General features: G+C 33.3%; 1 pseudogene; it reads right to left on the bottom strand.

Moving 5' to 3' along the window:
* Window positions 1-8,907: 8,907 nt before the first annotated feature.
* On the bottom strand, window positions 8,908-14,208 carry LOC127106388 (putative vesicle-associated membrane protein 726; annotated as a pseudogene).
* Between the last annotated feature and the right edge of the window lie 1,010 nt (window positions 14,209-15,218).

Here is a 15,218-nt window from a genome sequence, read left to right as displayed (position 1 = left end):
TCCCATCGCAACCTCTTTCGTTGTCAATCAACCATGTCTCACTGGACTTCCTCTACTTCTCTCCATGTCTCCACCGCTCCTCTCTTTCCGATCTCCAAAGGTTTTCATCTCTAATTTCCCCCTCTCTTATGTTGCCACTAAACCCTAGCTTCTTCTAACTTTCGATTAACTTCGATTTTAATTTAATCCCAAACATAATTCTTAGCTTTCGCCAATTATTATCCCGTTGGAGTATGAGCTTCTTGATCTTCGTGTCGTGTTAAAACGTCTATGCTTTTTCATCGTGTTTGAAATCATGAACTCTTAAGTTTTTTGCGCAGGTTCCTCCTTTTACACAAGACGAACCATTGGAGCCTCCAGCTCTCTATGCACCAACTTCTGTTAGTGATATTGTATGTGGAAGGAAGTTGTTAGAGTAAGTAATTGAAGGGATGTAGGAATTGGAAGCAGGAAAATAGAAACACTTTGTCTATGAATCAATTATCATGTGGCATTCCCACTATCATGGTTAATATGTATTTCCTAGAAGTTTTGGACTTATCATACAACACTCTGTCTGGGAAACTTCTACCACAAGAGGAACCGTTTGAAATGTTCGACAATGAATCCTACGTGGGTAATCCACACCTTTGTGGTGCTCCACTCTCACAAAAATGTCAGGAAATAGAAACAGTTCGTTGGAAGACACAAATTGCAGGCACAACGAAGAACATGGAAATGGTGGCCACCGTGAAGACACTAGAATGAGCTTAAGTATCAATCCATTCTACATAAGCATGGTAGTGGAATTTTTCACTGGATTTTGGGTATTTTGGGGCTCCATATTACTCTCTACAGGAAGGAATTGGAAGTAGTGATAAGTGATTGAAGGTATTCTATTATTGCATAGCGATGGAGCCTAGAAAATTTGACCCAACATATCTGGGAGAGTTGTTAAAGTACACTAATTATATTTTTTTGTGTTTTTCCTAATGTTATTTTTCTGTTCGGAGCTATTTTTTTATATTGCTTTCTATTATATGTTTTTAGTGAACAAGCGTATGGATAAGCAGAATGAGGTCTTTATGGAAACATACATATCAATGTTGCATGAATTGCAAAAATTTCAGGTTGTTATATTTCTCATACATACACAATCTCATACATACACAATCCCTTTCTTGGATATTTGAATTTGTAATAGTACATCACTGGTTTTGTGTAGTTGTTTGACCACTCTGTTGATGTTGAACTTTTATGCAGAATGAAAACAACTCCAACGCGTCCCATAATAATGTTGGAGTTGAACATATCAATAATGAAGTCAGTACAACACATGAGGATCAATAAGGACAATTCTGCAAGAATCATAAAATTTCCATCTTCGGTGGATTAATATTAAAGAGATATTGGTTGAATATGTATTGCATTTTATTTACACTATTACATGTCTTGTTGATCGAAATGAACTTGCAGCTAAGAGCCCCCATTTTAGGGCCACTAATTTTTTTTTGTTATTTGTACAGTATGCAGGGCTGGTGCTGAGCAATGACAAGACAATCCTTAGTCCAGGGCCTCCAAAAATAAGGGATATCATTTTGTTTTAAAATAAATAAAATATATAGCTAATATTATATTAAATAAATTTAAAATAAAAAATAAATATGGATTCTTCAATGGTAAAGTAGAGGCAGAGTGTTTAAAACATGGTGATAAAGTGGATACATAGTTTTTTTTAGTATTTTTTTTAGTATTATAATAAATGTTAATGATTTAAATTATTTAAAGAGGAATAAAAAATAAATGAAATTGAAGACTTAATATTTTTTTCTTTCATTTTTTAATTATTGATTCTTTTTATTTAGTAATTGTTAATTTTTTATTTTTTTATTTATAATTTTATTTATTAATTGTTTAATGATCTTTTGGAGACACTAAAATATAAAGATTTAATTAATAAATTTGCTTTAAAAAATATTTAGAGAAAGATTCTTTTTAAGTAATTAAAAATTTTAAATCGTATGAATTATTTTTTTATAGTTTAAACAATATTTTAAATTTTTTGTTGCTTCATTTGGTTAATATATAATTGTACTTTTATACATTATTTTTAATTATTAAAATTATATTTATTTTTAATTTAGGCGTTTTCTAAAAATTAGAACAGGGTCTTCAAATTGATTGGGTCGGTCTAGATAGTGACATGTGTGATTATGTTTTATTTATTTATTTTTTAAAATTATTATCATTGTTGACGGTCGGTATTGTTGGTGCAAAGGTAGAATAGATGATGATGAACGGAAATATTCTATTAAGAGAATGACGGCTACAAAAACATGATAAAGTTACAATGATTGTCATCCTATTTATAAGCTAAAACTAGGGTTACTAGAATAGGATAAAATACTAAAATACCCTCTAACAAACTTAGGGGCTAAGAAAATAGTACAACTAATAAATATGAATTACTTCTAATACCATCCCTTAATTCATATTCCATCAAAACTTGTAACACCAATTCCATCCCTTAATCTGAGAAATTGATCAGTCTTGATAGCTTTCGTCAGAACATCTGCCAACTGTTTCTGAGTGCTGCAGTGTACAACTTCTAACACTGCCCTCTGAACTTGATGTCTCAGAAAATGATACTTGGTCTCAATGTGCTTGCTTCTCCCATGCAACACTGGGTTTCTGGCAAGATTGATTGCAGACTTGTTGTCAATCATCAGCTTCAGAGGTTTGTTTACTTTAATCTTCAGATCCTGCAATAAATTCAGAATCCACACAGCTTGGCATGCAGTAACAACACCTGCAATGTATTCAGCTTCACAAGTTGACAACGCCACAACAGGTTGCTTCTTGGAACACCAAGAAATGGGACCTCCCAGAAATTTGAATAAGTACCCAGACGTACTTCTTCTGTCAACTCTGTCTCCACACCAATCAGAATCTGAATAACTCAAAAGTTCTGACTCATCCTTTCTTCCAGAAGGAAATAATACTCCATACTTCAGAGTTCCCTTGATATACCTCAGAATCCTGACAGCAGCTTGGTAATGGGACCACTTAGGTTTACTCATGAATCTACTAACCATCCCAACTGAATAGCAAATATCAGGTCTGGTATTGCACAAATACCTCAGAGAACCAACCAACTATTTGAAGGTTGTAGCGTCCACATCCTTTCCATCAGAGTCAGAATCCAGTTTCTGATTTGTATCAGAAGGTGTGACAGCAATCTTACAATTCTTCAGATTAAATCTCTTCAGAAGTTCTAATTCATACTTGAGCTGATGCAAAATAATACCTTTCTCAGAGTATCTGAACTCCATCCCTAGAAAGTATGTCATTTTGCCTAGATCAGTCATTTCGAATTCATTCATCAGAACTTTCTTGAACTTGGCTATCTCCTGTTCAGAACTTCCAGTCAGCAGTATATCATCAACATATAAACATACCAGAGTCATATTTCCTTCAGAAGTATGCTGAACATAGACACCGTACTCCATCTCACATTTCTGAAAGCCTTGCTTCTTGAAAAATGAATCAATCTTCTGATTCCAAGCTCTGGGCGCTTGTTTCAATCCATATAGAGCTTTGTATAATCTGTACACCATCCCTTCCTGATTCTTTTTCACAAATCCAGGAGGTTGTGACACGTAAACTTCTTCTTCTAATGGACCGTTCAAAAATGCAGATTTTACATCTAAATGCATCAGAGGCCAATTCCTGTTAGCAGCTATTGCAATCACCATTCTGATTGTTTCATGTCTTGCTACAGGTGCAAACACTTCAGAGTAATCCAGCCCAGGTTTCTGTAGAAATCCTCTGGCTACCAACCTTGCTTTATGTTTGCCAATTGAACCATCTGGCTTTAACTTCTGCTTGAAAACCCATCTGACGCTGATGGCTTTCTTGTCTTTTGGAAGTTCTGTCAGCTTCCAAGTCTTGTTTCTCTCTATAGCATCAAGTTCTTCTTTCATGGCCTTCAGCCAGAGCTTCTGCTTAAGAGCCTCTTCTGTACTTATGGGTTCAGAGTCTACTAGCATGGCACACTGAATAACTTCTCCTTCAGAGTCTACTTCAGTGTCTTGCAGCATGTCAAATTCTACATATCTTCTGGGGATGTTTCTGATTCTTTGTGGTCTCTGAACTTGTTCAGAGTCTTGAGCTTCAGAGTTTCTAGCTTCAGATGGTTGACTTCCTCCAGAGCTTTGACCATCTTCAGGGTCTGGCATATTTCCAGAGTCTGAATTGCCACCAGGATCTAGATTACCATCAGAGTCTGGATCATCAGAGTCACCTTCATCTTCTGAGTCTTCTCCAGAGTCAGAATCACTATCAGAATCAGAATCAACGTCAGAGTTTACTCCAACTTCAGAAATTCTTAACTCTGACCTTTCTTCAGAAGTTCTAACATCAGAATCAGATTGAGACTTATCCCAATTCCAAAATTCTGATTCCTTCACAATCACATCTCTGCTGAATTCAATTTTGTTGGTTTCTGGACAATAGAGCTTGTATGCACCTGTACTGTGGTACCTTATCAGAATCATCACTTTGCTTCTATCATCCAGCTTCTGTCTTCTGGCTTCTGGAACATGTTTATAGCAAACAGAACCAAACACCTTCAGATGACTAACACTTTGCTTATCTCCAGTCCACTTCTGTATTGGAACTATTTCCTTCAACTTCTTCGTAGGACATCGGTTGAGTACATACGTTGCAGTGGCAACAGCTTCTCCCCAGAGCTTCTGAGGAAGTTTCTTCTCCTTTAGCATGCTTCTCACCATATCAAGCAAAGTGCGGTTTCTTCTTTCAGCAAGACCATTGTGTTGAGGGGTATAAGGAGCAGTAACCTCATGCTCAATTCCATTCTCCTCACAGAACTTCTGGAACTCTTTGGAGTTATACTCACCTCCACTGTCAGTTCTAAGAATCTTCAACTTCTGACCACTCTGATTCTCAGCCTTCATTCTGAACTTCTTGAATTCATCAAACACCTCGTGTTTAAACTTAATAAGGGATATCCATGTCATTCTTGTGAATTCATCAACAAATAACACAAAGTATTTATTCCCTCCAATCGATGCTACTGGAAATGGACCACACACATCAGAATGTACAACTCCCAAGGCATGTTTTGCTCTTAGAGCAGTTTCTGACGCAAATGGCAATCGTGGTTGTTTTCCTTCCATGCAAACTTTGCATGACTTTTCAGGCTTCTTAATTGCAGGAATTCCATGTACCAACTTCTTTGAATTCAGATGTTTTAAGCTTTTGAAATTCAAATGACCAAATCTTTTGTGCCACAGCTCACTCTCCTTCTCAGCACTTGTTGCACTAAGACATTCTGAGTCTGCAGTTCTGACATTCACCTTGAATGTTCTATTCCTTCCCTGTTCTGACTCCATAATCAACTTCTGATTGCAGTCATACAGCTTCAGAAGATTGTCCTTCATGGTAACTGAAAAACCTTTCTCAATTAATTATCCCATACTCATCAGATTGCTTCTGATGCCAGGTACATACCACACGTTCTGAATCAATGTTGTTTTCCCATTATTCAGAATCACTCTGACATTTCCCATACCTTCTGCATTAAGATATTTGTCATCAGCACATCTGATCTTTGTCCTCTTTTCAGAGTCAAAGTCAACCAGCCATTTCTTGTTTCCAGTAAGATGATTTGAACAGCCAGTGTCCATATACCACCAGTCTATCAGATCCATATCATCAGATTCAGAGGCCATCAATAGCACAGATTCGTCATCAGAACTTCTGGCTATATTTGCTTCTTCTGATTTTCTCTCCTTGTTTGACCAACAGTCTCTAGCAAAGTGACCAAACTTCTTACAACAGTAACATTGGATCTTCTTCTTGTCATACTTCTCTTTTCCCTTCTGAGCATTCTTTTGTCTATCAGAGGTTGAGCTTTCTGACTTCTGACCACCATCAGATCTTCTCCTGGCTTCTGACTGCTTCTGATACCTCCTATCAGAAGTTGCTTTCAGAGCCTGCTGCTCTACTTCCCTTTCAGAAGTTCTCTCAGTCAAACGCAACTCTTGCGCTTCTAGACTGCTCTGCAGCTCTTCAATTCTCATGGTGCTCAGATCTTTGGAATGTTCTATTGCTACCACAATGTAATCAAATTGAGAGGTAAGGGATCTCAATACCTTCTCCATGATTGTTTCTTCAGAAAGAGTTTCTCCACACGCTCTCATCTCATTAGTGATCAGAATCACTCTGGAGATGTATTCAGAAACTTTCTCATTATTCTTCATGTTGAGATTCTCATATTGCTTTCTCAAGGACTGAAGCTTCACCTTCTTCACTGATGCGTCACCACCATAACATCTAACCAATGTGTCCCACGCAGCCTTTGCTGTCGTTGAATCTGCAATCTTCTCAAACACATTTACATCAACACATTGATGAATGAAGAACAATGCTTTCTGATCCTTCTTCCTTACTTCCTTCTGCGTGTTTTTCTGTTCATCCGTCGCATCTGCTGCTACCGGAACATAACCATCAGTGACAAGATCTAGAACATCTTGAGCACCGAACAGTACACGCATTTGGATCATCCAACGATTCCAGTTTTTACCGTCAAATACTGGAAGTTTGGTGTTCATGTTGTCGTTTCCGTTCATCTTTCTACCTTGCACAGTACACTCAGATTTCTCACACAGTGTTTCCCAACCCACAGAATTAAAATTCTGATCAGATTTTGTTCAAGATTCAACACGAATCTAAGAATCAAAATCAAACACACAAGACCTCACGTTCACTCGTGTTTCCCGTGTTTCCCAATGAATCCGAACCGAGCTCTAGATACCAATTGTTGGTGCAAAGGTAGAATAGATGATGATGAACGGAAATATTCTATTAAGAGAATGACGGCTACAAAAACATGATAAAGTTACAATGATTGCCACCCTATTTATAAACTAAAACTAGGGTTACTAGAATAGGATAAAATACTAAAATACCCTCTAACAAACTTAGGGGCTAAGAAAATAGTACAACTAATAAATATGAATTACTTCTAATAGGTATCATGTACGATGTTGATGTCGTGTACGATGTTAAAGGCGCGCATACCGCTGAAGCTCTTGTTGATTTGTGAACATGGAATGAGGCGTTTATGTGAACTCTGTAGAGGATTCTTGTATGCTTTTTTAAGAATTTTTAGCATATAGTCATTCTTTCTTTATTAATTTCATCATTTCATACATATTTTTAACAATTACTTAATTTTACATATTTTGAGTCAATGTTGGGAATACTTGGCAATATAATCTAATCATCCTCCCATGTTGTCTTTTTTTAATTTTATTCATGTCTTATAGATTTTCACTATTACAATATATATTGCATTGGTAGTTAGTCATCTATTATGTTCTTCATAGCATTTTGAATGGTTTTTAACTTCATTTTATTAACGCCACATATTTGATATCTTATCATTAGTATAAAATATATTGTTAGGGTAGGTATTAACATGAAGATACTCTATCTTCCATCTGGTGGGGTAGTTCTCTTCCATGATAACTTTGATAAGATTGTCTTAGATGAAACAAAAGATGTTCTAGTGGAGTTTTATGCACTATGGTATGTATAGATTAACATGATCTTCTATAACTTTGTGATATGTTGGTCTTTTTTCATTTTCAATATTTTTGAATCTTATTTTCTTAACAAATTCATTATTGTCTTTAGGTGTGGTCATTGCAAAGTTATTGCTTATATAAGGATATCTCTTGTCTATGACCGATACCATAGTTAGCTTATAATCTTAATTTGATAATTTTCACTTATGACTAACTATATCAAGGTTGATCCTAATAATTTTATTATTATTTATTTAGACTTATAAAAAGGTTGTCGCGGTATTCAGGTCAGAGAAGGAAGTAGTTATAGGTAATCTCGACGCGAATGAATATAAGGATTTGACAGAGAACTGAGTGCAGTAAAATCTTTTTAATTGACGAAGACAATAATGTTCTTTTTTTTTAAATTATACTTTTTTATTAAGGGTTCATTTTTATTTATTGTCCTGAACCTTTAAAAGGTCAGGACCAGCTCTAATAGTATGTATAAATATTTAGAGAGGTGTGTATTTTTTTAATGCATTTTTGTGTAAATTAGTTATTTCTATATGGAATTATATATTGTAATCATTACAATGCTATATTGTTTTTGAATGAAATTATATACTTTAATTATATACTGTTTTTCTTTTAATAGATCAAATAGTCAAATATTATGAAATTGTTACAAATAGACTGTAATCGTAGTTTGATTAACTTTTCTAATTCAAATACTATGAAATTGTTAAAAATGCACTATGATGATTAACTTTTTTTAATTTTGTCACTTAAGTAATTATAAGATTTCAATCTAATCCTTTAATAAAATTAGTGACTCACTGTATTAACTTTTATCACTATCTGCACAACTTTTTTTTCCAAAATGACTAACTTGATTAACAATTACTGTTCTGATAACAGTGACTTGGAGTATTTTGTGTAATCAGTATGAAGTTTAAATAAATATTTAATTTGCGAGTCAAGATATTGTAATAGAACAATTAATGAAAAAGTGAACTATGAAAAGAAAAAATAGATTTTATACGTAACTTACTTAAAGTATATTTTTAAAATAAACTTATCAATCATGTTTCTTTTAATTTCCAACTTTTAACATTGATTACCAAACAGATTTTTTAAATTCTTTTCTTAAAAACAGTTTTTAAAAACTAACTTGCAAAAGAGTATTAAAAAAATAAATCAAAATCAAATCAAACATGCCCTAAATCCTTAATATTTGAAGACTTTTTTTTGTCCTCTCATGAAAACATTCATACACGAGGCAATAACAAGATGGATCAGGTGAATTGAAATTGAGCTACAGTAGACAAGCAAAAAAGCATATAAAATCATTCATATATCATCATCACCATACTGTAAAAGCTTAAAGGTAAAACGGTATACAGGTTAATATCTTGACTACATACAAAATCATGCCATGCACCTGGTATCATTCCTCGTCATATCATATATATAATCACAAGAAAATCGAAATAACAAGATAAATGTCTAGGAGAGTGGCATTTATTTATTCCGAAGAACGATTGGGAGGACAATTACGAGAATCAAGGCTATCAAAATTGCCAATACAATCAGCTTTATCTTCATATTCTGCAGCCACATTTTTCTGCGGATTTTGGTCCCTGAGTTCCTGAAGTCTTGTGCCTGCATCAAAAAACAGCACACTGAGAAAACAATTCCATTTGAAAAAATAGGCAGTGTTCTTTTACCACCCCCTCAACTCGGTTTTTTATGCGTATGGAGATGATCGGGTAGATTTTATCATGACACTCAGCATGCCATCAATCATCATAAGAAATGCTTTAGAAACTAGAAAGAAAATAGCTGTTCACATGAAAAGCCCAAGCACTTAAGTTCAAGACATTCCAATCACGCAATTACTAACCTGGTGATGAAGGTTCTCAGTCTTGTCAACCAAAAGCTCTATCTTTTCCCCCCTGTCCAGAACCTACATTAAGTTTCAAACATGTCAACATAATCTAACAGAATGTTGTCGCTTATTAGACATCTAATAAGGATTGCAGACATAGAAGATTAGGCAGGCTATCACAGATGCCAAAAACTTGGCTAAGTTTTCTCTCTAGTTTTCTTCTGATGTGTAATTGTGTGATATATCAATAGCATACATATGGTATAAGTAATATACAGACATTCACTCCTTCAATATGTCATTAAAATGCACAAAATTGTAATTGTAATGTCAACAAAAATGCTGAGTAAATATTTGATAATTGTAGAATAATTGAATACAACAGATATATCTTGGTTTTCAATATAATTTGGTTTCTGGTCCAGTAGAGAATTTAACTTGAAATGTTACAATCAGTAAGCAAAGCACAACTCAAGCCACACACAATAGAAATTTTAGTAACATGTTCTATCATGAAAGAAGATAATGTATGCCTTCAAAACTTCCCTAAAATCTATCTAGATTCAATACATTCTGAGCAAGAAAAAAATCATGAGAAGTCAGTGATCATTGTTGTTAGTTCAGCCATATTACTTATAGCTACATTAATTTAATGCAAGTGATAGCCAGAAAGAACTTGAGGATAGATGAAACAGTTCCAGAAGTCATCCTTAATTCAACAATCTTTTCTGAACCAAACCAAATTCATTGCACCCTACTGACTATGGCTACATACGGAAGCATTGAATCAAATGATCACAACTTTAATATGGAATTCAGAGGCATAAAATAAATAGGAAATAGAACTACAATGAATTACACAATGAGCCAAAAGATGGTAGGTCCCCCATTAACAGCACTTGAAGAAGAAATTCCCCTAACCTAGCTCCATCATGTGTCCATAAAAAGCAAGCCTAGGGCTCACCATGCATAATTATAAATAAAAAATGTAGCCAGAAAGACATTGGGAATCCACTTTCTCCACTTAGAACCAGTACGATCTGTTAAGAAACTTATAAAACCCCAACTCACTGGTCAGAAGCTTCTGTAAAACCCAACCTAACAATTAAGCTATACACTTTTTTCTTCAAAAAGTGACACCACCCACTGCTTCATTAGCTATTAAAATAGTAGTCTAATATTTGTTATTTACAATAAAGCAGCTATGGTTCTTCAAAATGATTTCTGATATAATAACTTCTTTCTACTTAAATAAAACATTGGCAAAACAGCAATTGAACAAATAGTCGGTTAATTTTTTGTGCTCCTCTTGAACCCTAGTCATTGTGAACCTTCCTTTTCCCAAATTAGGCAGGTCAGCCAATTGATAATTAAAAATCCCATTTTTGGTCTTACATTTAATTAATTTCAGGATCACATATGAACCCTCATTTATTTATAGTTTTTTCGTGCAAAGAAAGTTGCATGTCTGACTAAAACATAGCTCAAATTTTCAAGTCCAAAACGTTTATGAAAAAGAAATCTCCCCAAAAGCACTGATTATGAGTGCTATCCAATTTTAAAACAAAAGTAAAATATCAAATCATGAATAGCCAAGCTAAATTTCAAACCTTGAATCGTGTGAGTTGGTGCAATTTGAAGATTCAATGAAAATAGCTTAAAATATATCATATAAATGATGAATGGTGCACAATGTGACCAAACAAAGTCTCAACTTCATACTATACAAAATCATGGCCATAAGTCATAACTGAGTCTCAATATCAACTTATTTAGGAGCTAATTAAAAACAAAAATAAAAGCAACAAAACACACTCATGAGTCATAATACTGTGTCCCAGATAAATATCCCAAGCACACTATCACATGTTGTTTGTGGATATTGAATAATAATTTTATGTGATGAGAAATATATTATAGAAAATAATATAATGTTTTAAGATAATGCCATCCTCTCACTCTTAGACTTTGAGACCCCAAAAAAATGACTGCAGAGAATATTATAGTAAATGAGGTGTGGGTAGGGTGGGTGAGCAAGGGACCGTATGAAGCCACTGTATCAGAAGAATTAAAAGAGTACTGGAATACAAAGGAGTTCAGAGTGAGTAGGGATTTATGTGTAGCCCTTGTTTTAGAATAATGAGATCGGGGGTGGAATTATCAAAACAGCACATTCAATCAAAGTTGGACACTTCATTTTAATAAATAAATATTGTATACATGGATTGGAACAATAATAAGCACATGTTTAATATATAACAAGAATTGAAGAGACAAAATCAAAGAAAAAGAGTTGGGGGAGAAATGATATTACTATATTACTCTCATAACCATACATTATAATTAAGTAAAAAATGAATATTTATACGGACCAAAAATATTATTATATAAATTAATATTAGAGTATAAAATTATTTTTTAGTAATACTGGTCCAATCCTGGTTCCATCTGGTTGAATCTTTGAACCATAATTGGTACCTACACCAATTCAACATCCGGTTTAATTTTGATTACCTTGTTTCTAACAACTAATTACAATTTACAAACATTTGTCATCCGGAAAAAAAGTGCACTCAATCTAAGTTTTCAAAATCTCAATTTATCTAAAATTGGGAGGTTGATGAAAATTTTACCATGTATAAGTTTAACACATGGCAGAATCCTTTCAAAGGTGTAAAATCATATAATATATTGGGTTAACAACGTGTTTGATCTTTGTAAAACAAGCAAATTATGATTTTGGCTAATGCATAAAAACTCTTTAATTTCTATCCTTCCATATTTTGAAAATATTGTGGGTCGTCTCCATTGACTGAGTGAATTTAAGTTTAGGTCCACATAAATTATTTTCTTTGATTTTATCCTTCTAAAATCGCTGTTTCTCGGTCCTTAACAATTAGTTTAGGGAAGAAAAATATAATTCATTTTAGGGCTCAAGGTAAAATTCAGGTAGGTGTCAAATGCAAACATGACACCACAACCATTAGTAGGTGTCATTTGGGACCAAAAAAACTTCTCAAATTTTACAAGGGTGAAAAGTGAAGAAAAAATTTCCTCATTTAACAATGACCAAAAATATATTTAAGCCTAATATATTAAACTTACACGCGAATGATATACTGAAAGAGTAAGAATTTATATATACCTATTCTGTAGTTATTGTATAATTCACTTTATCAATTTCTACTTTATACTTAAATTCACACTAACTAATGAAAAAAAATAGAACAGAATGACCAAAGATTCGATAGAGACCATAATCCAGAGGTAATCCAGAACAAAGCCAGACTTTTGAGTTTAAGAACACTTTCCTTCCCCCTTTTCTCTCTCCAATGACTCATTTCTACGAGTTTCAAATGTAACCTGATGAACTGTGAGAGTCTAACTCTTGTATACCAGTACAGCATGAGAATAATGCAAGAACTTCATATAATAATGGCCAGACTAACTTCACAGTCTCGTTTACGAAGTTCAGTATTCATATGTAAAGGTTTTCTCAAAGATTCACTATTCTGTTCGGCTATATTTTCTGTTTTCGGAAGAGTTTAAACAATCAATTTTAAATTACAAAATATGATTTCTAAAATCACAAATCAATCAGATTCATTTAGATGCATTCGACTTAAGTTATATAATCCTAAAAGCCAAAGTGGATGACTAGTAAGCATGATACCTTTTCAATATTCTCCATCATGACACCTTTGACTTCAGAAACCTGAGCTTTCACCTTAGCAAGCTTGCTCACCTCCTCAGGATGATCAACACAGTACTGCATATGTTCCTTCAATTTAGGCCTGCCACAAGTAGAGATCAAAGCACATAAACGTTCATCAAACAAACACAGTCACAACAAACCCTCAATCATCAAACTTATAAAACAAAAACTCAATACCCAAATTCCTTATTAAGACTGTTAGGTGCAGCAGTAGAAGCCTTCCCACCGCCATATTTCGCAACAAAATCATCCTTCACACGCTCCAGAAAAGCCACAGGCACTTGTCTTCCAACCGATTCATCCGCAACAACACAATACGCTACAAAAAAACACAAAAATCCATAAAATTAGTACTATAAACTACTCAAAATAACTCTTCAAACGCCAGCATCTAATTTAAAATTAACCTCTAGATAACTAATTAATTAAATAAATAATAAGCATATAAAACACGAAGTTCACTGAAGAACAACGCTAACCTAATATCAATTTTATAGTCAAATAGCGTCAAAAAAAACTGATATAACTACTTTCTAGGTTATAATTTGTTCATAAAATCGAATTTAGAACTAGGTTTTTGTTAGATCGGAAATGAAATGAGTTGAGATTAATATTAAGATGAACAAAAAAAAAGTGAAAAGTACGAACTGTAGCCATTATCGACGAGGTAATTGAAGGTGTGACCATCACAGTTGTAGGTGAATTTGTTGTTAGAAGCTGGGAGCTTCTGAAGACACTGAAACGCGATGGAATTGAAATTTCCGCTGAATTCGGTGTACTCGGAGAGAAGAACACTTCCTCGAGAAACGAACGCGTAGATCAGAGATCTTTGATTTTGTCCCATCTTCTTCTCCACAGATCTATCGAACAACGGTTTCTTGTGATTTTGGAGTTTGCTATATTCTCTCCAGCCTTTTCTTTCTCTTTTCTTTTCTAGAGAGAGAGGGTTTATAGAGAGAGAAAGAGTGAGAAAAAAGAAAAGGTTTGTGACTGTTTTATAAAGTGGTGACAATTACAAAGACGCGATTAGTCCGAATTTTGTATTGGAATCAAGTTTTTAATCAATTATTAGCGATAATAATATTATAATGACAAAATGATGGGTTTAATTTTAAATAAGAAAAGGAAGGGGAAAAAACTTATGACAAATTTGGGTCTTATTCCATATAAGCTTTTTTTTTATAATTTTACTCACTTCATATAAGATAATTATCCTTTTTTTTTTACCCAAACTATTTGTCCTGCTTTATGTAAAAAAAAATGTCAAATTTTATTTAAAACTCATAAAAAATAAATTAAATATAATCATTAATATTAAATATATATAATATTTATGTCAGACACAAATACACTTAACAATTTTATTTTATTTTCAAAATGCTGGTATATAAAATATGATTGTTATGAGATGATGAGATTAGAGACACCGTGTGCGTTTGGCCAGGGCTAATAATTAGGGGAACTTGTTTATTCTGTTTATTTATCGTAATCCTTTTTTGGTCTGAAAAATCCAACTCACCCTCCTGACAGCACCCGCTAATCCAACAATAAGGACATTTTAATTTTCCGACACTTATTAAAATAATCTTTTTAATTTTTTACACTCATGTGCGTGTTATTGCATTATTAATCTTCCATTTGGATCTTTCCCATTTTATCTATAAATGACGAATTTTACTATAACGCGTTTACCTCTAACTACTACACATTTATTTGCCTTATACTTATTTTTAATTCTTTACAATTTACTTATAATAATCTCAATTAGAAAAAATATATAACACATTCATACAATCAAATACTTTAAAATGTCAAATCATATAAATAATTTAAAATTTATCATTGATAATATTCTCTTATTTATTAATCTCTCCATTCTTTTTAAGTGTATCTTTTTAAAAGAATTTGTATATATTTAATTATCATTTTCAAAATTTTTAAAAATTGATTGTAGTTTTTTCAAATATTTATTACAATTAAAAGATATTGGAAATTTAATAAATTGTTAATGGTATTATAAGTAAAAACAATCATTATATTA

The sequence above is a fragment of the Lathyrus oleraceus genome, chromosome 7 (assembly GCF_024323335.1).
Source record: "Lathyrus oleraceus cultivar Zhongwan6 chromosome 7, CAAS_Psat_ZW6_1.0, whole genome shotgun sequence".
NCBI lineage: Eukaryota > Viridiplantae > Streptophyta > Magnoliopsida > Fabales > Fabaceae > Lathyrus > Lathyrus oleraceus.
This window is presented reverse-complemented; position numbering and strand designations above follow the sequence as displayed.